The 22,833-nt window shown below is 39.9% G+C and overlaps 1 pseudogene; it reads left to right on the top strand.

Annotated features, from left to right (window-relative positions):
• The first annotated feature begins 22,172 nt into the window (after positions 1-22,172).
• On the top strand, positions 22,173-22,290 carry LOC147430283 (5S ribosomal RNA; annotated as a pseudogene).
• Positions 22,291-22,833: the final 543 nt, after the last annotated feature.

The following is a 22,833-nucleotide window of genomic DNA, read 5'->3' as shown; positions in this document are numbered from 1 at the left end:
TCAAGCTATACATGGGTTTTGCAATTATAGCGTACATGTTGATGAACCGTCAGTAATATCCACAATGTCCCATGAAGGCTTGTACCCCCTTGATTGTTGTTGGTCTAGGCAAATTAGCAATGACATGAATCTTCTCAATATCAGTAGCTATGCCATTTTTAGACACTATATGTCCAAAAAAATTTCCTTGTCTTCCCATGAATGTGCACTTTTCAAGTTTTAAGCAAATCCTATAAAGTCTACATTTTTCGAATACCTTTTTGAGGTATTCAAAATGATTAGCCCGGATTGATGAATGTACGCATAGATCATCCATATATACTTCTAAGAATTTCCTAAGATATTCTTTGAAAGCATGGCTCATCAACCTTTGAAACATGGCTGGAGCATTAGTTAACCCAAACGGCATAACCCGATAGGCAAACATACCCCATTCTGTTGCAAAAGCAGTTTTATGTTGATCTTTTGGGTCAACCAAAAGTTGATTGTATCCCAAAAAGCCGTCTAAGAAGCTGTAAGCTTCTTTTCCTGTAGCTCGTTCTAAAACATGCTCAGTTATCGGAAGAGGAAAGTTGTCTCTAATGGTAGTTGCATTGACCTTTTTGAGATTAACACACACTCGTAATTTCCCATTCTTCTTGGGTACCACCACAATTGGAGACACCCAATTTGTGTGTTCAATTTCGTAAATAAATTCGGCTTCCTTTAGTTTTTCAGTCTCTTCTTTGATCTTCCTGGAAAATGTTTCATTATACGTGTATGGTCTCTGTCTACTTGGTTTCGTGTCATGTCTCATGGGTGTAGTATGTTGACAGATTTCTGGATTAACACCCTTGAGATCCTTGTAAGACCAAGCGAAGATATCTCCGTATCCCCTTAACAAGCTCAGCAAAAGCTGTTCTTATTCTTCTGTTAGGTCATTCACAATGTAAGCAGGTCTAGGCTCTTCTCCTGGTTCATCAGCCAAGTCTATCCTTTTAGTGTTTTCAGGCCCCTTCGTAAGACTTGCCCTGTTTTCGTAGTTCCCTAACAGGTTGTTCAATTATGATTTTCCAATCGTGGAGGGTATACTTCTTGTAATGGGATGGAACATGCATTACATCCTTACCATCCTCTTCCATGGTTTCCATTTTGGTTGTGTATATCTCCTTTAGAGATTTTTTTAACTCTTGATATTTCTTTTTCCGCTAGACTCTGGTCATGAGTGGCTTCTTATCCTGTGATTTTTCTTGAGTACCCTTCCTTGTTTTTCTCGATGTTTGAGACATTTCTGAGTTTTTGCTTGAAGGATATCTGCCAGTTATTTTGTCCTTGACACAATCATTAGCATTTATCTGCATCAGGAATTGTGTTTTACTGGAGATTGATGGCATAGGTCGTGTTTTCACAATTTTGGTGTCTCTCTTTCGTCTATACCATTTTTGTCTTCATGATTTCTAGTTTGAAAAGTCAAAAAACTTTTCCTCTCCTCCTTTTAAGAGTAACTTAGCTCTCGTATGCTCTTTTTCTGACCTCGAATCTTCTGAGTTAGCTGAGTGTTCATCTAACTCGTCAGTTGCATCATAATAGAGGTCTAAAAAGACTTGTTGAGCTTTCATTAAGTCCTTGGGTTCCTCATCTTTGTTTTCAATGTTGAGGATTGAAATCATTTGGATGGGAATTATGTCATAGCCATCCTCATTGCAAAATTGAGTAGGCATAGACGTATTCACACATACATCCATGGTCGCTAAAATTTGAGTCCATTCGAATGGCTCAAATAAATGTTCTGGAAAGGGTTCAGGTATGTAGGATTTGTCTGTGCAGTCCCTTTCTAGGATACATTCTTCTCGTCTTAAACTTCTGTTTTCTGAAGCTCCACACATCCAAATAGGAGTGTCTTTGTTTAACCAAGATGGGAGTTTGGTTTTAACCCCACAGAGATTGAATCAAACTCTTGGATTTTTGTTTTCAAGATCTCTATAAGTGTGATCTTTTAGATTTACTCTTGTTATAGACCCCACTTGCTTCAAGTACAGATAATTGTTTCCCCAATCTTGAATAAGCTGTACCTGTCGCAAAAGGTCTTCCCAATATGATTTCATAGTTGAGTTTTTTTCCAAAGTCTACTATGGAAAATGTGTGTTGATTGTCAATTCCACAGGAATTGACTATCACTTTTCAAGTAGCCCTAATGGTCTCTCAATGTGTCCGTCAGTCAACTGCAATTTCATTTGAGTTTGTCTAATGGCTGGCTGTCCCCAGGATTCCCATATTTCTTTAGTGGCTATGTCTATGCCAGCTCCACTATCCAGTATCACCATGGTTTCAATGTCATTATATTTCACTGGGAGGGTAGTGTTTCCTTCTTCCCCTTCATAATATTCTCCGACTTTGTTCATAGGAACTGATCGAATCTCTTTGTTTTCCATTTCATTTTTCAATTTTCCCAAATTCTTCAAGATTAACCTCGTTATCCACACCTTCTCTAGGGTTTTCTATAAACCATTCCACAAGTATGGTCCGAGTTTTAATAGTTCTCCCAAAGTAAGAGTGCATTGGATGGGTGTAGACATGATTGAATGAAGGTTGTCTACTTCTAGGGTCTGTTCAGCTCTTTTTACTTGAGTGGTCTTGCACACGATGGATTCATCTTTGTTATCTCCCAAGTAAGAAGGTAATGTTTTTAATGTCAATGGTTTCGACATTCCTGAACCTTCCGATCCGCAATCCCCGTACAAGGATTGTAAATCCACGTTAAACTGTCATAACTGTGGTACTGATGACCATTGAAAAAACGAATTCCCAGAGCTTGACAAAATCCTCAAACCAATTGAAGCCTATTGCATACAATGTTGCTGAAAGGGAGGACACTTTTCGGAAGATTGTCCTGAAAATCCTTTGAACAAGGATAAAACCATATTAAACGTAGTCCAAGTGATGCCTAGTAGCTCATCAGAGAGTAAACCGATTGTTCCAATCAAGGTAATCACTAGAGCCTAGGTAAAGAAAAAGAAACACAACTCCTCTGATGATTCGGAAAATACGAAAGTTTCTTCTCAAAGAATCAAAAGGAGCAGAAGCAAAAGATATGAGATGAGAAAACAAAAACAATGGGTTGAAATCGAAGAGAAAGCAAAGAAGCTAGCCTAGGACAAGTTGAAAGAAACTGACAGTGAATTCAAGGAAACAACCGTGAAATCTGGAGAATCCATTCTGGTTGATAAAAATTTTGAGCCTATTAATGCCGCCTTGGAAGCCTACCAAGCAGGACTTAAAGCAGGCCAAAACATGGAAAACAAGTGGAACCATGGGTCTTCCCATGGGAGGTCTGACACCTTGATTAGCCACATAATAAATTGGTGCGAGCTCTGGTGGAGCATAAGTCATGGTTTCTTCCATTGGTGGTGGATGTGGATTATACCAATCTCCTTCTACCAATACTGTAGATGGACTAGGCTCTGCATAGGGTGTAACTGGAACTAATGCTTATTCATGTATGACTCCTTCAGAGTGCATGTACTTTACAAGCACTGCATTATGTCCTAGATACGGAGGTTTTTTTCCCAACACAGGTTGAGGTCTTTCCATACCATCGGTGGTCTTTGAGCTTGGGCTGTGAGCTTGGGCCATATAAGGCTGATATCTGTACATGGGTTGTCCTTGTGTCCTCATGGGTATGTACTGAACATTCCCATCATACTTTGGTCTGAAGTAGCACTCGTGGGTCTCATGGTTGGTCCAGTTACCCTCGATTGAACACCATTTTTGTGGCCTAATTGGTTGTCCCTGTGGAGGTATCCCTTGTCCTGGTCCTCTTATAGGTGCTTTTTGCATGTTGTTCATCATGTCATTCATCCTTTTTAGCAAATCTTCTATGGCTGAGAGTGGTACCGCAGTAGCCGTTCCCACTTGTGTTGGTTTTGTGGATGCTGTCTTCTCACTTTGGTTATCCTTAGGGACATCTTCTTCGTTGAAAATCTCACAATTGTCTCCTAGGTCAATAGCATCAGATACACATGCTTCTAGGGTTGTATGCTTTTTACTATAGAGTATAACATGAAGTTCTTTGTTTAGCAGTCCCTCCAAAAACAAGGATACAAGTCATTCTTCTGCAATTATCTCCATCTCTGGGCATCTGGCAATGTATTGTTTCATTCGAGTTGCACAATCCCTAACAGACTCACCATGTTTCTGTTTAAAGCTGTAGATTTGACCACCGTATTATGTTTGATCCCAGTTTTGGAACAAGCAGCTACAAATCCTTGAGATAATGTGTTTAAGTCCATGATTGACCTTGGTGGAATGTTTTGGAACCATATCAATGCTTTTCCTTCTAATGTCATTCCAAACCCCTCGAATTGAGTATGGGAATTGAATATACGCTATGCTCTTAGCACTTGCTTAAAGCTTGCTATGTGTTCGTATGGATCCCCTATATTTTCTGACCCATTTCTGAAATCAGCTAGGCTGACGCGTCTGTTTGGTTCAACTCCAGGTCTTCTGGGAGTTGGTCATGTTCCGAGTCCTTCAAACCAGTCTGTTGGAAATAGTGACTCATGTAGCCCTGGACTAGCTTTAGTGTCACCCGGTTTTCTACATGATGAGGTGGTTTCTGGTTTCTTCACATTACTCTCAGATGATCTCTCATAGTGTTCATCCCTCGGAATTGTTTTTGGTCCTTGCCCCAATATCCAATCCCGTATACCCTTGGTATTTGGTTTGGTCTACCTCCTCAGGAGTCATCATAATAAAGTTTTTGTTATAACAATCTCTAAACAGGTAGGTTGGTAGTCTGCTGCTCCCTTATCTTTGATCTTAAAGATATAGATGATCTTCATGGCCGTTAATTGTCCTGGTTTGGCATGAGAAGTCCACAAAAGATCTTTTATGTTTCTATCCTCCCAACAATAGACTCCGATCCTAGGACTATCCGTACTAAGCCGTTTCAAAGGCTTCAAGTCTACTTGATTGATCCCTCGAATTCTAAAGTTGGTGGTCCTTCTTTTGCTGACATATCTGGGATTATGGTGTTTACTTCTAACCCCCATTTGTCTATCATGTCAGGATTTTTGACCTGTAAATACCGAGTTTCATTTCGATCCATGTACATATTTCCTTGTTTGTTTTCCCTAACCTCTTCTTTGAACTCAATACCATGGTCATCAATACGAATAGCATACTCCTCATTAGGGTCCAAGTAAACCTGGGCTCCATGATGGTTAGTCTTGTAAGATAGTATATGCTTATAGCGCACTGTCGTTCCGGTTTCCGAGTGAGTCGACTAAGAAGACAGTTCGGATGTTGAATCGGAAAAAGTGTTTGGGACTTCTTCAGGAATTGTGTGCAAGGAATTGCTTTGATTCACGCTTTCTTCGGTAGATACTCTAATGGAGGTTTCTCCGAGTAAGCCCTGATTTCCTGGTACACGACCAGATCTAAGGTTCATATAGACTTATGAAGCCCTGGATAGAGTACTCACCTTTGGATTGATTTGTCATCAATTTCCACTTGATTCAATCACAACTTCCTGTCAAGCCACGGATTCCTCGTTTGCAGCCTGATTTCTGTACAAACTTGATCAAGTTAGCTATCCTTCTATAAAGATAATAGAGTTTTTGCTATTCTCGAAATTGGTATTTGTGTATCACTTCAATTCGAGCTATGAGAGTCAAAGTTTGACTTTCAAATTCGACTTTAGCAAAAATCAAAGGTTTGATCTGCAACCTGAAAGCTAAGTGTACATGTATCAATTTTGATCCGATTGAACCCAAAATTGCCCTGTGGCTTTATATTATGTTGGTCTATCACTATATAAATTCAGAAGTCAAAAATGATGTCTCTAGATAGCAGAAGTAAATAATCGCGATTATTTACTTTTGTCAATTTTTTGCACTTTTTTTATTGGTTTGGCAAGTATACAACTTGTTAGAGTCCCTGGACAAGTTTGGACAAAATCTGATCAAGTTTATCAACTGTTTGGTGTCCGCAGACTCTGATTTCAAGAATCTGGCTTAAGTCTCACTTATGTAATCCAAATTTCACCAAAATTGATTTGTGAGGTCTAGTTGATATGCTTGACCTTGGGATGCACTCAAATTTGCAAAATCATCAAGTTTTGAAGTAGATGTAAATAATCGCGATTATTTACTCCAGCTAGATTTTTGCAAGTTTTTACCCCAACTTTGACACAGATTTGTTAAGCACCTTAAGTTGAGGTCACTAGCCAATTTTCATCAAGTTTGGACAATTTTTGGTCAGATGGTCATCAATTATTTTTTTGCAGACTAACTTTGTAATTTTAGTCACAAATTTCACTCCAGTGGTCCAAATCTTACCAAATTTGTTTGTGGGCTTATTAAAACATGGTGAAGCTAGTGGTATGCAAACTTTGTCAAAAAGGTTGAAAAATAGGGCAGATGTAAACAATCGCGATTATTTACTTCTGGCAAATTTTTACAAATTTTTGGTCAATTGAGCATGTACACATGTTTATCACATCAACATAAGCCTATGAATCAAATTTCAACAAGTTTGGATAAATTTTCCCCCAATTTCATTAGGAGAAATATGAACCTTGCATGGGCCTTGTAAGGAATCCTAATTTTTAGGGATTAAGGCTAATGGTGTGTAGGGTTAAGGGGACAAGGGCATTCAAGAAGCTACTTTTGAGTAGGCTTTTCTAGCCTTTTTTTAAGACACATGTACGATGTGGACCTAGGAGGTCACCTTCTCTATCTACCTTTTTGAAAGTGAAGGGAGTAAAGAGGTGTGGCCACATCATCAAAAACGTGGATCACTAAGAGCCAAAATTTGACTTTTAAAAAAAAAAGTTATTTTTACTTATTTTTGACTTAAAACTCCCCCCAACATATATCGATATCAAAAAAGTATTTTTTGACCTTTTTTTAAACTTACAAGCACTAAAAGTCCAATTTTTTTTAAAAAAAACTTTCTTCTCTCTTCCTCCTCCCTCCTTTCTCCCTCTCCTCTCCCTCCTTGCCCCCTTCTCTCCTCCTCCTCCCCTCTCTCCCTCTCCCCCACTGTCGCCTTCTCTCCTCCCATGTTCCTCCCTCTCCCTCTCTGCCCCCTTCTCTCCTCCTTCTCCACTCTCTCTCTCTCTCTCTCTCTCTCTCTCTCTCTCTCTTCCCCACTACCCCCTTGTCTTCTCCCACGTTCCTCTCTCTCCCTCCCCCCTCTCTCTTTTCATCCTTTTCTTCCTCATGCAACAGCTACCATGGTGCTCAAGGAAATCACAAATCATATACATACATATTTTCTTGTTCGCAACGTTTGCACCGAAGGCCGCACGTGAGGGTGAGCAGAGGTCATCCCAGGAACGTCGTACCATCGGTGAGATGAATGTTGACGGTTCTTCAATATCTTGTCAATACCATCACATATTTGAACAAAACACCCCTTTATGCAAGGTAACAATATACTTCTTACATTTGATTGTGTTCTTCTTATCATAAACTTTGAAGTCTAAGGTGTTGCCTCTACTTGTTTTGTAGTGCTTGGCACAAAGGTTGCTTTTATGCACAAATAGTGAAAGGATGCAGGTTAGAGAGGCCAAGTGTCACCACTTTTCCTCTAAAACAGTCTTCTTTGTTACATCTTGCAGGTAAGTGCTTCAAATCCATGCTTATTAGGGGTGGTAATATCATCCTAATGTATATTTTTGTATTGTTTATTCCCAGTTAGATAGAAATACTTGCAAATTTGTACAACATATACTTAACAAGTGTCTTCATTATATAGCTTGCAAATGTTGAATTCATACATGTTTTTGTTACAAGGTGACCTCTTGCTATGCTAGTTGAGTGGCGTTGTTTGCAAGAATGGCTCAAGGAACTGGCATAACATGAAGCTTTTACGGTGCCACAAAGCTCTCCTCAGCGGTGTGAGTGGGATGAAAACACACACAGCGCCTCTATAATGACCCGACACACACTCTTGGGAAGATACACACACACACACACACACTATGGGGCACCACTCGGCTTACACAAGACACCTGGCCGAGACAGGGAACACACCTCTGGAGTGAGAGGAGAGAGACTATCCACTTGCCCACTCCACACACACACACACACACCCCCAAAAAAACTCAGCTCAAAAGAGGAGAATTTTTGATGTTTAGATACAAATGAGTGCGTTTTTTAAGAGCAATCTTCAATTGAAAATAGCCTGAAAAACCATCACACACACTGTACCTCTCATAACCTGCCACTGAATCCAAGATCTGATCGATGAATGGAAGAGAATATGGGTTCTTCTTAGTGGCTGCGTTTAAGGGTTTAAAATCTACACAAATTCTCCACTTCCCATCCTTCTTTGGACTGACTACTACTGGACTCACCCATTCTGTGGTCTCCACAGGGACTATGAACCCTGCCTTCAACAACTTGTCCACCTCTTCTCGCAAGGCTTCCATTTGCTCTTGACCCATCCTTCTTAGCCTTTGCCGCACTGGCTTAGCACCTTCTTTCAGCTCTATATGCATCTCTTCACCCTTGAGTCCTCTGATCTCTTCATATGAAGTAATGAACAAATCAGGAAAACTAGCCAGCATATGCAAATATATATCCTTCTCCATAGCTGAGAGGTCTCCATTGAACATTTGTGTCATCAATTCCTGCTTCTTTGACAACTCAACCTTGGTTTGCATCAGCCCTTCAATCACTTCATAAGGCCCTTCACTTTCATCTTCAACCTCATTCGCAAATGCAACTAAACCAAACTCCTGTATTTCTTTGTCCATCAAAAGAAATGCAACATCAGCATCCTCATCACTGCTGCTAGTGCTATCACTGTCCTCATCTGTCACCGTGGAAGAGTCTTCATCACTAGACTCATCCTCATCTTCATAAAGCTCCTCTAATCGTTTCCTTGTGTCCATATTATAAAGCTTCTTGGTACCTGTCTTTCCATAGAGGCTAATCGTACCATTTCGCCAATCTTGAACAGCTCCCACTGCACGTAACCATGGTCTGCCCAGTATAATAGGATATGATCCCAACCCTGCTGGCATCACATGAAAATCAACCACTGCCTTTGCATCATATGCCTCCACTTCTAAGCTCTTTACAACACCCAAGCATTTTACTTTTTGATGGTTTGCCAATCTGATCCGAAAACCTGACACCCCAGTCACTGTGAGACCCATCTTCTCAATGCATGAGTGTTATGACGCATATTTGGGCTCCGCCATCCACATAACCTTGTCCCAAATTTTTCCTTTTATGCCACACATCTACTATTGGACAAATGTCTGGTAGCTCATCCATAACCTTGTCCCAAATTTTTCCTTTTTCCTTTTATGCCACACATCTACTATTGGACAAATGTCTGGTAGCTCATCCATTGCCAACACCTTTACTGAACCTCTCTCTGGCTCTTTCTCCATTGGGTTAACCATCCTCTTCCACTGTCGCTTTAGCTTAGGCACCATCTCTATAAGCTGCCCAAAAGTAACATCTACCTTCTTGCTCGTCAGATCCTCCTTCAAGTCATAGCTTAATTTCCCATCCCCTAGTGGAAAATCTGAAACATGAAACTTTCGACGAGCTCTCCTTTTCCTCTTGGCCTTGACATCCTCGCCTTCATGGCTCTTTCCTTTCTTCTTACTAGGACCTGGGGCACTTCTTCCTTCCTTATCCTCTGTGGTCCTCTTCCCAGTAGGAATCACTAATGTATCCTCTAGCTTTGATGCCTTCTCCAAGGTGACTACACTTAGCACTTTTGTCTTTCCCTTTTCCTCCTGGGTCAGTCCATTGGTTCCTTTGTCTCCCTTAATTTCGATGCCATAATCATTTGACCTAGTTAGCACCTGTCTTGGCAATGGATACATGTCTCCCCCCATCCTTGGTGGCTTATCACATTACGGGCTGATGTGACCCAACTCTCCACAATTATAACATGTGGGCGTCTGCCTCCAAAACCTACCATTGCTTTGTCCAACACCATTCCTAGGCCTTTCTTCACCTCCTGGCTGATTTGCAAACCTCCCTCGACCTCGATTATTTCCCACTTGACCTAGCATGTTTAGGCTGAGATTCTTCATCAAATCTACCATTTGCCTCATGTCTTGCCTTAGCCCATCATCTTGCATTGCTGTAGTGACCACTCCTGGCATAACCTGAGTAGTAACAAGAACCACTGGTTTGTGATGAACCCCTGAAATGCGACCTTGTAAAGACTCTATAGGCTGAAATTCAGACCTCATGGGCAAAGACTCCACCCCTAACTGGCTCATTTTCCTCAACTTCCACTCTTTGTTCCTTGATACCTCTAGTGCATCTTCATATGTCCTAGGCTTCTTTAGCTCCACTCTCCAACGTATATTCTCCCAAAGACCCCAGCCAAGAACCTGTCCTTCTTCATCATGTCAGGCGGGGGTACCTGTGGTGCTAGGGCCTTGCACATTCGCTCCCATGCCAATGAAAACTTACGTATGTACACATCTACTGGCTCACCTTCCTTTTGCACCAAAGCCTGTACTTCTTGCCACACTTTGTTAGGATCTTCTATCTTCACAAACTCCACTTCCAACCCATGTTGTAGATTGTCCCAACTCAACCTTACAGGTGGATCAGCCACACTCAACTCCTCTTCAAATGCTTTAGACCAAACTCGTGCATCACTCTTCAAACAAATTTGGAGAAGGCGTAACATTTGCGCAGGGTCATGAATCTGGTTGCTAATGCAGACAACCTCCATCTTTTCCAAAAAATCTTCCACATCTTCATCACTTCTTCCATGAAAATCCGGATAAGAGAAAGCCATGGGCTACCCAAATTATGATGCTTTGAGAACCCCTTTGAACACACGTGCAAGAACCCAAAACTTCTGACTGACTCAATTCCCACAAACTTCAATGGAGCTCAACTTTAGATAAGGACAAACACATGCACATCAAATGAGTTTTCATAGTTAATCATCGGAATTACAACAGGCAAAGGACATTCCAAGATCTCTCGTAATCTTCTTGGCCCGAACATAAAGACTATGCGCTGCTGGAAAAAACTCTTCCTGGACACATGAACATTTATCTAGATTCTTTGAGTTAAATGAAATGGAGTGAATTGAGGGCCATTTTGATCATCCATTAAAGCCAACCATGAAGCTCCCAAGAAGGCACACCTGACTTAACCTCTGTTTTTTGCCAAATTTTCAGCAGCATAACAGCATAAATGGCTCAAAAGACCAAAAAACCAACCATCATAACTTGGAAAAATTTTGGCAGAGTTTTCCCAGAAATAGAGCAGTAGAAACCCAAAATATAGACTGTATATGTATGCATAAACTGTCAACAATAGAACCCGAGCATCAAGTAGGACTCACTAGTACATAGCCTATGACGAGGTCACAAAAAGGGTGCTCTAGCTACCTGTATCACCGAAAGGATCTCCACATTTGAGAATCCCCCAGCTCAATAAAAACCTCACGCTATCGACCCTCACACGAAGGCTAATGCAAATCGCATATAGTCAAGTCTCAGAAATGACTATCTTCCAGACCAAGTCTGAGAAATGGTTGGGACTGCCAAATAAAACCAAGTATGGCTCCACAAATGCGTACAATGGCAGTTTCCACAAGTAACGTACAATCCAGCAGACAATGCGCTTAAATAGGCGCTAAGTGATGCATACCGACAACAACTGCAAGTGACATCACTGCTAGTATATCATTGTACTCCAGCTACCTGTACCTGTGTGAATCACTTGTACCTATACCTGTCCCTGTAACCTATAACCTGCAGCCTGTAATCCCAAATCTCGAAGCTCGAAGCTCGAAGCAAAAGGTACGCGAAGAAGATCCTCCGTGGGGACGCCAAAAGAATGTGAGCGGGATGAAAACACACACAGCGTCTCTATAACGATCCGACAAACACTCTTGGGAAGATACACACACACACACACACACACACACACACACACACACACACACACACACACACACTATGGGGCACCACTCGGCTTACACAACACACCTGGCCGAGACAGGGAACACACCTCTGGAGTGAGAGGAGAGAGACTATCCACTTGCCCACTCCACACAGACACACACACACCCCCCCCAAAAAAAAACTCAGCTCAAAAGAGGAGAATTTCTGATGTTTAGATACAAATGAGCTTGGGCCAACACCAATGGGACAAACAGCTCACACAATATGGGTAAAAGATACCAGATACAATCACAAACTGGAGCAGAAACTTCGCTCATAGGAGAAACTTACACAGCCAAAACAGCAGAAAAAGAGGGAGGAATTTGGCAAAATGGACAGCGCCATTGCGTCCGGAACGGCCCAAAACCCTAGTCTACAATGTCAAAGTGCTCAAATCCGACCTCGGATGAGCAGTTTACGGCCAAAACAGGCTCCAAAATGAGAAAAAACACAGCTGCGGCTGTTCCTCCTCTCTTCTCCACGTTTTTTCTGGTCTTCTCTCTATTTTTTCAGTTCCCACACTTAGCTTTTTTACTTGGGCACCCTTGGCCTTTTAGATGACCTCAAACGGACCCCGAACAGGCCAAAAACTGACCTCGCTGTGTATAGTTGTCACCTTTTTGCATCATTCGCACACCTGGCACTCAGCTAATTTCCAATAATGCATCTTGCCACCACGTGAAGTGGCCCCAAAAAGTGATCCTAATGATGACCTTTCTGCATAACTCTCACAAGAAAACACCCACGTTGTGTCCGTCCTCATCCGCGTGCAAATATTGACCTTGTTCGCCCTCCTGACACCACTAGATGCCATCTGACGCACCTGCTGACCTCATGTCGTCGGCCCGCGGATAGCTTCCTCGAGAAGTTTTACGCACTACCAACTCGTCCTTATTGTAGAAAAAACACACTAGTACTGATAATAGTGAAAATTGCTGCACTATGTACACCCTGTCCTACCTGTACACACGTGGGCCCCACGTAACCACATGGCTATGGAAATTGGGTAATCCTTTATTCGATGCACCATGCATGTGTATGTACATATACGCAATTCCTTGCTCAAAAAAACTCCTGACAACGGCAATGTGGCTCCCACTACACCAAAAATCATTATGCTAACATGGAGAGATCCCTAGTAGGACAATGCAAAAACTTTTCATTAGCAGCAACACACCCTTTCCTAACATGAGGGCACTCCTACCAAAGATATTTTTATGTGATAGGTCACCTTAGGATCATACCATGTCATGGAATGGATGTAAGAACTATGACCGCACTACTCCTTGGAAGTTGTTCACAGATGTATGTTTATCAAAGTTAATGAGAAGAAATTTGGACTTTTTTGTTTGTTGATGTGTAAGAGCACTCTAGGTCTACCATATTTTAGATTGTTTGATAAGTTAAATAAAATTTGTAGTCATTTAAAGTGTAAGTCTGTTTTTGTTTGGTAAGATTGTACATGAGAAGACATAATAAAGTATAAGAGATCTTGACGGAATAAACCTCGATTAGATTCCTACCATGCACTTGTGACACCAGACCTCTCCTTGAACCCTTTGAATTCTATCATTGTGGGATGTCCAAGGGTGGTCTATTTTCAAATTTTTAGCAATAACTTTTTTTAAAAGGAAATTTTGGTTATTTTAAAGTTTGTACACAGTCTAGGAGTTCATTATGATTGTTTTCCTTCAGTTTCAATTTTTGATCGAGGGCACTCCTTGGAAGCCACTTTTGAAGGTGTTAGGGTGAGATTTTGAGAAAGTTTTGTATGTAGGAAATGCAGTCCTTAACACAATAAAAAACATTGGTTCTCTGAGTATTTTCAGATTCCATGGTTTTAATGCCCGTTCGAGTCCGTAGATTAAGGAAAAAGTAAGAAATATCTGTTTTACATCATTTTTTAAGAAATTGCCAACTTGCACGTTGATTTTTAGAAAATCCGAGCAGGATATGATTTTTTGCATCACATGATGGTCGAAGAGCGCGACGAGATGAACAAATTTATGTGAGACAAGCCCAGACAGATTCGGAGCCAATTGAACACTAGAATCTCTTGAAAACAGCCTAAAAGTTCAAAACTTAAAAAAAAAAAAAAAAAAACTGACCACTTGAATTATGGCAATGCATCAAAAAAAATCTTGTACTTGTCATTTTAGGGCCCCAGGGACCCTCAACATGAGGGGCCACAAGGGCGCGCAAATTGGCCATCCAAAAATTTTGGATGGCCAATTTGCGCGCCCTTGTGGCCCCTCATGTTGAGGGTCCCTGGGGCCCTAAAATGACAAGTATAGGATTTTTTTAATGCATAGCCATGAGAGAATTGGGCAAATTAATGTATTCATAGCAAACTCCCCCCTCCCAATGGCAAATAGTTAAACATTGTATCATGCCATGCATTAACAAAAAGCTTGTACTTGTCATTTTAGGGCCCCAGGGACCCTCAACAAGAGGGGCCACAAGGGCACGCAAACTGGCCATCCAAATTTTTTTGGATGGTCAGTTTGCGTGCCCTTGTGGCCCCTCTTGTTGAGGGTCCCTGGGGCCCTAAAATGACAAGTACAAGCTTTTTGTTAATGGATGGGCATGAGATAGAACTGGGCAGTTTAATGTGTTTATAGCAACCCCCCCCCCCAAATGGCAGATACCTAAACCTTGTATCATGCTTGTCAACCATTTTTTACTTCCTTGTGTCCATCCCCTGTTCTTGGAAATATCTTGGTCCCTATTTGTGCCTGGATGGGCATTCTACACGCCGTTGTGGTCCCTCTTGTTGAGGGTCCCTAGGGCTTCAAAATGACAAATAGGGGCTTTGTTTTAATGTATGGCAATGAGATAGAGTTGTAGTGTTTGATGTCCGGAGTATTCACTATGTAAAATTTTCCTATATCATGTGCGTTCACCACAATGGATTGAAAGTAGCCCTTATATGCGTTACCTACACATGTTTTTGTAACTTTACAAGAATATAAATTCCTTATGTTGAACACATGTGCTATGTTACATATACTTTAGTGAACTCCCAAGGTCAAAGGCCTGACAAATTTTGTGCACTCAGAACATTTAGCACTAGAAATCAAGCAAACAAGGAGCCAATTTTTACTTCCTTGTGTTCACCTCGTGTTCTTGGGAATGTTTTGGTTAAGCTATTTCTTTGGTATTTAAAACCACATGTGACCCCTATTGTTATAGTATCCAACCAAAGGTTTCTTGAGTAGGTTTGAGTGATACATATCTTCTATGTTAACAATGCATGTATCTATAATTTATGTGTACACTTTCTCTATCCGAATGAGCTACATAGTAAAAATCAAATCCGCAATTCAACAATTAAGTTCACAAGGTGATAGCTATTGGTATGATCTTTAGTAATACCACATAAATAGCTACCAATAGCGAATGAATAGGGATATTTAAGAAGGTTTGATACCAAAAACTTGTCAATACTACTCAAAAAGATGGAAACTCAAAGGCTTTATAATATATATGATGAAACAAGAATCAATAATAAGTCACCCCTATATATCTACACCTCCATCTCAAGTTGTCATTTCTCTAAGTCAAGCTTGGCATAGGCATAGTATGGAAACAATAACATTTTGGAAAGCAAGAATTTAGCTTTCTCAACTTTTGAAATGTTGCTATTGATATATATTCAACATCCCCAAAGGAGGACATCTTCACAAAGGTTATGATCCACTTAATAAGAATAACCATTAGTGATTGAATTGAAATCAAAATATTGCATGAATTTCTTCATGGTGGAATGATTAAGACTTGAAACTTCAAACATCTTCCAGGCAAATCAGAATATCCATAAAAATCAACAATATTTCTGAAATCTATATGAAACTCCAGTAATCTAAATTCAATACTCTCACTCAGTGCGACACCATTTAACAAAAAGAAATATTTATATTGCATTTATAGAGGAATCCAGCCTCATAAAAATAATCACAAATGGAGACAATGTTGTTGCTGTTAGCCTTCTCTTACAAGTATTTGTCTTTCTCATCTAGAGATTCATATACACGAGTATTTATGTGTCTATGACACTAGAGAAGATAGTAGTACTATAGGGATGGCTTTTCTAAGAGATCCTAGAGAGTACCTATTGGTTCAAGATTCTACAAAAATCCTACTATTCTTATCAAAATCTTTTAACACGGTAGTGAAAGGTTCCTCACGGAACAAAAATAGGGTGATTTCCAGCTCTGCACATGGTTGCTTGCTCATGTCCTCTCACAACAAGTTGACTCTATAAGTAAACAACAGATTATGTGAGCACAAAGTTATAAAGTACAAAATGATATCATTCTAATAATCTAATGACAACTATATTATAAGAAAAATCTTTGATGACTCTCCATAGATACCACAACTTACTTACATTGTGAGACTCAATCACATGCTACAAAACTATAGATAGCGCACCAAAGCCATCAACAAAATAGCACCATCCAATGTTATGAGGTGTGAAGCCTAAACATTGAAAGCCATAAAGAGGTTAATTCCCTCCAGCATGATAAACTTAAAGATGGAGATGATCTTAAGCTCTGAATGTAAGCTACAAGGGTAGTTTTCTCACCATTCTATCTTTATGTTGGAGATGAATCCTTGCAATGCCCACCCACTATTCACACCTCCTGTTCTTGTGTATGCAAGTCATGTGAGTTGATGCTTTTTCCACCTTCGGGAGTAGAGGTTTCCATGTAGTGCAAGTGAATGAAAGTAGAAGGAGGAGAATCTTGTTTCATGCTGTAATGGAGGTGAGAGAAGGGAGAGGAGCTGACTTGGTGTGGAACTATGTGGTGGGCAAGGGGAAGAGATGGGGGAGAAGTTTGCTTGGTGCTACAATGGAGATGGGAGAAAGCTAGTAGAGAAATAATGCTGGACTATAGAGGGTGCATGTGGTTGTTGCAGCCATGGAGAGCTTGGAAAAGGGTTTGTAGAGAGAGAAAATCACTTTTTAGCTATAGAATAGGTTTGGAAAGACTTTCGAGGGTGGAAAATGATGTTTTGAATTTTTTTGAAAAAATTTAATTTTTTGGAATTTTTTAGTGCACGTTTTTTACTTTTGGAAGTCAAAAATACTTTTTTGACCATGAAAAAGGTTAGGGGATCTTTTAAGGAGGGAAAACTTGAAATTTGAAATTTTTTGAAAATTTAAAATTTTTAGTGTATTTTTAAATCCGGGCCAAAAAGTGGGAGAAAAAACGTTAAAGTGGTCCCCCCCCTCCCTTTCCCCTAGTCACCTCCCTTACCTTCTCACTAGGTAAGAGGCCATTAAGAGGTGTGAGGCTACCTTGTCCCCCTACTTTTTTGAGGGTATAGAGTGTGTCCACCACCCTCTTCCTATTGGCTGTCCTCTAATTAACCTTAATCCCAAAGGGCCCCTAGAGGGTTCATATTTTTGCTAATGTATACTCAAGATTCAAAAAGTCAGTATAAACTTTAGTTTTTACCCAGTTATTTGTCAGTTTAGTGATCGAAATCTCTTGGGCCTTTACAAAAGTTGTTTGTACACATACAATGAGTCAATGGTATGAACCTTGGCCAATTTAGAGCAGAAAGTTAATAATCGTGATTATTAACTTCAGGCTTGAAATGAGGACTTTTTGCAATTTTTTCAAGGATAGTCTTTATATGATGTATTTTAAGCCTATGAATCAAGTCAAAACTTAATTTGGCGTAAAATGTCAAGAAAAAATAAATAATATGAGTTTTGGCCAACTCTTGAAATTTTTTACCTCGAAGTGTCTTTGAGCTTACCCACTGGTTTATACAACTAATATGCTTACTCTCCAGTCGGATTGAGTGGATTCGAGTCTTTTCAAACTATTTCTAGCCGTAGACCTAAAATTCTGTAACTTCTAATAACAACTCTTACTTGATTTTTCAGAGAGAGCAATGTTCTAAAATCCACCTCGGATCCTACTTACCCTACTCCTAGATTCTCATGCAATTGGGTTGTGAAAAGTGTCCACAAACACTCCTTTTCTTGTGTTTTCTTATGTTTTTCAGAGCCTTGATCTTAAGACTTGTCTCATCTACCAATCATTCTCCAAATCCTAATTTAAATCTACAATCCTACAGTCCTAAAGGTACTTAGTAAGTACGATTACTTCCAAGCTACCTCTACACATCAAAAGACAACAATCTTAAGCTATGTGGTTTCTAAAAGAAAGTTTTGAACTCTAAGCGATCCTAGAGGAAGTTAAAGGACAGCTACACAAGACGCTCGTGTTTTCCCTAGTTTAGGTCTCTTCGATCCCTGGCAGCGGTGCCAAATGTGGGACGCATGTCTAACCTCACCATCAATCTTATTGTAGTATTAGCGAGAACCACGATTAATTTGTCAAACCATGGGACGAAGCTAACTCGAATAGTGCATAGAGGCTACAAGAGGTTGTCAATCTCTCGAAAAACAACTAACAAATCGCATCTAACTCAAGCTACACTCGACTGACTGAAATCACCAAAAGCCAATCGCTCATCGGCAAGCAAATCACATCCGTTATAGCATCAAATGACATCCAAACGTAACGAAACTTCTAGGACAAGTTTACAAGACCTAAGCACACATGCTTATGGTCTCAAACCCCACTTTAGGTCAAGTTTCAAAATTGCAATTATTAACAGCTGTGGATTTTTGACCTAATCGTTTTCATCCCAGAATTCATATAAATGCTTAGCAATGATGCCCCAATACCCCGTCTATGCTTAGTTTTTTATTTAAAAGTGTAAATGCCTAGTTATAATAAAATTAGGCCGCGGTTCGAGGCCGTCGGCGATGTCAAAAACTACGAAATACATGTATGGCTTACGTCAATGCGTAGAGCTCTTACCTACGGTTGCAATGCAACAAACACAACCACAATGTGACAATCGGAGAGGGAGTAGGAAGCGCGAGAAGGAGAGAAGTGAGCATTGTTGGCTCATGCTGTGTATTTCTTATCCAAAACTTATAAAAATCTTACAAAAATTGGCTTTTATGCCTTAGCCAAGGTTTTTGGGTGGTCAAAACTAATAATCTGGAGTTCTACCAAAGCTGGGTGATGACTGACTGATACAATCTGGAAGCTTGTAGCCCCAGCTCATTAATTACAGAGTCTATCCGAGAAAATAGGAGTTACAATATTCTCGATTTATCAAAATAATAAATGTTTTACAAAGAGAACTCCGAAAAATAGTGTCCGTGTTAGCTTGCTACTAACAAGATTAAGGATATGTAAAAAAAATAAAAAGACTAACAAAACACGCTTCAAATAAAAATTTTGTTAGCTACTACCTAACGAAAAAGTATGCTCTTAAAAAAGGCTTTCAAAGTATGGCATGTAGCTTCATAAGGTGGTCTCAAATCTCTCTCAAAGCAACATACAGACATGACAAACATAGTGACACCAACCATGTACTCACACATTGTTACCACCCAAAAACTTGTGACAAAGAAGTACATAATCTGTAGATCATAGTAACAAAATCAAATGTGTGGATCTTCTCAAGACACAAACCTCTCCCTCTTAGCTTGGCACAGGTCCACATACTATGGAAGAAAGACACCGCTCATAGAGTACATCGTTTAACTCTTAACACATGCAATGTCTCAGGTCCTCTGCACTCACCTCCCCAAACCACGACACCATGCAAACACATCTAGGACATACTCGCAATGCTCCGTGAATGTTTCCAACAACCACCTAACCATGTCACCAACATAGAAATAAACACCATGACTCTTGCAAATGGAAACAATGTGTCAAAGTTAATACAAGAACCATTCAAATCAACATCATACAAGATTTGTGACTTACAAAAAAAACATTGGTTCTCTTCGCACCACCTCTAACAATTTCAGCATCAATATCTGTGGGAAAAAACACAATTATCGAATATATAACTACGGTATGCTGGAAACAACCTCTCTGAAATCTTGTCCCACTCTCTTTGTTGTAGCTCAACACAGCTTGACCAACACAATGCAAAAGACACATTGTAAGATCAAGCATCTATTTGGATACGCAAATTGTAAATATGATATTACTAATTTAAATTGATTTCCAGAAAATAAATGAAAAAAAGATTCACCTAAAACATCAGTGACCTTACTGTCTCTCTAGTGACAAGATTTTTATATTCCTTGGAGTCACACATAAACATCCAAGTACGATGAAGCACAAGTCCCACTCTTGATGCATTTGCAAGGAATTCCCCTGTGGGCTCACCTAAGTACATGGGGATCAAGAATCCCTCATCGGCCAAATCTCACAAGTGAGATCCATACAGCCCCTTACCAAACCTGACGAGAATGTATTTCACTTGGGAATAGTCATGCCCTCTAAAAAAAATAAAATGTCAATAGAACAAGTTACTTTCTCATTACCCTTTAAAATCACATAATTTTACTTACCCCACGGGATAAGACCAAGGGCATCCACCAATAAGCCCATAGGAAAATTTACAAATATCAATCGAGCTACCTCTCAACATAGCACTCCATCTTTGCTATAAAGATGCGTCTTTGGAGTGGCAATAAACTTGTTGATACTATTTAAAAAACATTCCATAGTCATATATTGAAAAACAAACTAAATTTAATGTTTCATGGTCATTGAATTTACCTAATTAGAGCAAATCTATCAATCTGGGTCACATCAACAAGTAGAGCATCAACGAAAGTCTGGTACTAGAATCTTGCAACCATTATTTATAGTGGTAACTTTCTAACAATCTTTACATGCAAGAAACTTTAAATTCAAATCCATTTGAGACAATTCACCAACAGAACGAGTCATAGGTCGTCTCTCCCAACTCTGTCGGGATAGAGAGGACTCTGCAACAAAGGATGTAGTGGGTGCTACAGAGTTGTGTATAGTTGTTCTCTTCATACTCCTGCTTCACATCTTTCTAATGTTGTGTTTGTCTCTGATGATTTTACTGCTAATTTTCATGATGTTTATGCAAGTGTCCATTCTGCCATTAAGCATTCATAGGGACTTTACACTAAGAATGCTAATAAGCACCGCAAGACACACTAATTTAAGGAAGGTGATTATGTTATGCTTCGCATTGAAAAACGAAGGATCAAAAGTGTTGATACTAATGTTTTTGTTAAACTTGCTCCTCGTTTTTATGGTCCATTCAAAATTTCTGATATGATCAATGATGTTTCATTTTGTTTAGACTTATTTTCACATTGACACATTCACAATGCATTCCACATTAGCTTTTAAGACCTTTAAAGGAACCCTACCTACACATCACATTTATGAGGATCCACCTTCACTTGTGGACCAAGAATAACAACTCATCCATGCACAAATAGTTGATCACAAGACCACCACCATGCATACTGGCCTGGTTTATAACCGCTATCTTTTGACTTTCAAAGGCCATCCTAGAGAGGATGTCAAATGGATGCCTGAAAAGTTTTTCCGCACCTTCTCAGAGTTTCTCCACAGTTTCCATCGCTCATAGTCCAGTTCATTCTCTATTGAGCAACTGAGGACAGCTCCTATCCTTGGTGGGAGGGATGTTACGAGAATGGGCACCCTCCTGTTGTATGTGGTGAACTGCAATTGGGATAGTTAGCTTAATGGTTTATTATGTGATGTCTATTTGATTTTATTAATAGTGAGTTTATGATGATTTGTAGATTGAAATTTTGGGAGCTGAAAAGGAGGCGCGAACAAATAATAATCCTCTCGATCATTTTACCTTTGGATAGTATTTTAGACTTTTTATTCAATAAGCCACTATGGCTGCTTATAAATAGCTCTAGTGGGAACTCACCCTTAGGAGACATGCAATAAGTGATGTGTTCCACTTAAGTACTAAAGTGGACTAGTTGTAAAAGAGGGGCCTCCAATTTTGGCACCCAAAAATCAAATAATAAATTAAATACCACACTCCACAAGAAGGGGTGTTGTGGAGTTTGGAGCTATGATTTTAGGCCATTCACTTACAAGAGTCTCTTCTCTTCTCTTTCATGCTATGCTAAATCATGTTGTGTACTCTTTAATTATGTCTACATCTCTTACAATATCTTACACTTTGTCCTTGTTAAATCTATTATCTTTGTGTGTGTATGTGTGTATTTGGATTTGGGAGAGAAGGTGACATGCTGATGGTGATGTCTGTGAGGAATTTTTGAATTGTCCAAGCAATCGATTGCCCTAGTCTCCCAACGGGAGGGGGGGGAGGGATATATAGATTAACTAGCAGTGTTCTTCATGTACAAACTTGGTGCATCATACCAGTGCTAATACACGAGATCCCATCAAAACTCTGTAGTTAAGCGCACTTGGACCAGAATAGTACTCGGATGGGTGACCTCTTAAGAAGTCCTAGTGTTGCACCCTTTTGTAATAATAGTCTTTTGCATTCCTTGTCAAGTGGATATATTGTAAGTGACTCCACGTGAGGGATCATAGTTGCCATGCACACTCTTGCACTAACTCACGGATATGACAAGGACTCAAGAAGCGAGTTCCATGCAAAGGGCCCATGTTGATAGTAATTCATGTGTGTGGATGCTAAAAAAATTTCAAGCTAGGCAAGCTCATGCCATAACAATACTGGGATAGGTGACTATCGTGGGAAGTCCTGATGCCAAGAGTAAACATTCATGTTTTTATAACCACCGTCTTTCATTTTGTCATGCTTGCACATTGAGCCAATGTGCTCTCTAGGCGACTTACTTTGTTGCCCAGATCTTGTTCTCTATTCTTTCTCAGTGTGCATAAATTTTATCTCTTAGTCATTTTGTGGCCTCTCTCTAATTGAATTTTTCTCTCTAGGCAATATTCTCTATTTCTTATCTTCAAGCTACTTTTCTCTCTCTAGATTTATTTCTCTTTAGGTCACATGCAAATTTCTCTCTCCTCCCAGTTTTATCTCTCCAT

The sequence above is a fragment of the Adiantum capillus-veneris genome, chromosome 22, assembly GCF_014529385.1.
Source record: "Adiantum capillus-veneris isolate H3 chromosome 22, ASM1452938v2, whole genome shotgun sequence".
Lineage (NCBI taxonomy): Eukaryota > Viridiplantae > Streptophyta > Polypodiopsida > Polypodiales > Pteridaceae > Adiantum > Adiantum capillus-veneris.
This window is presented reverse-complemented; position numbering and strand designations above follow the sequence as displayed.